Below are 1,316 nucleotides of genomic sequence, written 5' to 3'. Positions count from 1 at the left end.
CACCCCCTTTCGCCCTCACACCAGCCCTAGAAACTAACAGTACCTTCCGTTTACCCAGGTGGAAATAAGGCTCAGAAATGAAGTGACTGCACAAGGTAGGTCAGTTGGTGGTGGGGCTGAGTTTTGATGCCAGGTCTGATTGCAAACCTTCTCTTGTTCCATCAGATACGGGAAAAGGGTAACTTCATCAGCCTCTCATGGTAGAATGAAGTTACCAGACCAGACCTGAAATTTGGCATTTTAACTTTTATGCTGTTAGACATACTATTCTTTTTTTTTTGGCAGATAAAGGCTTGTCTTTTATTGAATGAGTGATCTATGCAATTGCCGAGGCCACTATGTACAGAGAGGAGGGGGAGAACTTTATTTCTTGGTCTCTTCCTCCTTGGACAAAGTCTTGATGATTTCCTCCTTCTTGGCCTGGAGCCGCTCTTCCCGGCGCTTTCGGGCTTCCCTGGTCTTAGACCTGCGGGCCTCAGCCTGGTCCGCTAGAAGCTTCTTGCGAGCCTTGTCTGCCTTCAGCTTGTGGATATGTTCCATGAGAATCCGCTTGTTTTTGAACACGTTACCCTTCACCTTCAGGTACAGGCTGTGATACATGTGGCGGTCAATCTTCTTAGATTCACGGTATCGTCTGAGCAGCCGGCGCAGAATTCTCATCCTCCTCTTCCAGGTTACCTTCTCGGGCATTCGAGCATTGGCAGTACCCTTTCGCTTACCTATACCCATATGCCTGCCCTTCCGGCGAGCCAAGGTGTTTTTCCGGCATCAAGCCCGGGAATGGACAGTCACAGGCTTCCGGATGATCAGCCCATCTTTGATCAGCTTCCGGATCTGCTGGCAGGAGTTGGCATTGGCGATTTCATTAGTCTCATTGGGGTCCAACCAGACCTTCTTTTTGCCACAGCGAAGGACGCTGAAGGCAAGCCTCTTCTGAAGCCTGAACATACTCATGGCCGCGGCCGCAGCGGCGAAAGGACATACTATTCTTCAACGAAGGATTTTTGGAAAGTGTTTGTACATGCTAGTTTTATTAATACTAAGGTAATGGGGGGAAGAGATACTGGCTAAGTGTGAGTTTCAACCTCACCCTGGGGTCAAGATAGCTGGAGTAGTAACGTGGACAAACAGACATAAAGTCAGACTCGCAAGAGCCACAAGAAACCATGGTGCTGTGACTCACAGAGGGTCACATCAGAATCACTGAGGGGTCCCTCCATACTTGAAAATTTATTAACTTCAAACCTTGGGCCACGTGGGGCTGTTCTACCAACGGAGGCAGTTCCTCCTCAGGGGCCACCAGGAAGTGCTGGTCC

At 49.4% G+C, this 1,316-nt stretch overlaps 1 pseudogene; it reads right to left on the bottom strand.

Annotated features, from left to right (window-relative positions):
- Positions 1 to 286: 286 nt before the first annotated feature.
- On the bottom strand, positions 287 to 969 carry LOC133047497 (large ribosomal subunit protein eL19-like; annotated as a pseudogene).
- Between the last annotated feature and the right edge of the window lie 347 nt (positions 970 to 1,316).

Source organism: Dama dama, chromosome 27 (genome assembly GCF_033118175.1).
Source record: "Dama dama isolate Ldn47 chromosome 27, ASM3311817v1, whole genome shotgun sequence".
NCBI classification, from domain to species: Eukaryota; Metazoa; Chordata; class Mammalia; order Artiodactyla; family Cervidae; genus Dama; species Dama dama.
The sequence above is the reverse complement of the archived record's forward strand: the minus strand, read 5'-3'. Positions and strand labels throughout refer to the sequence as shown.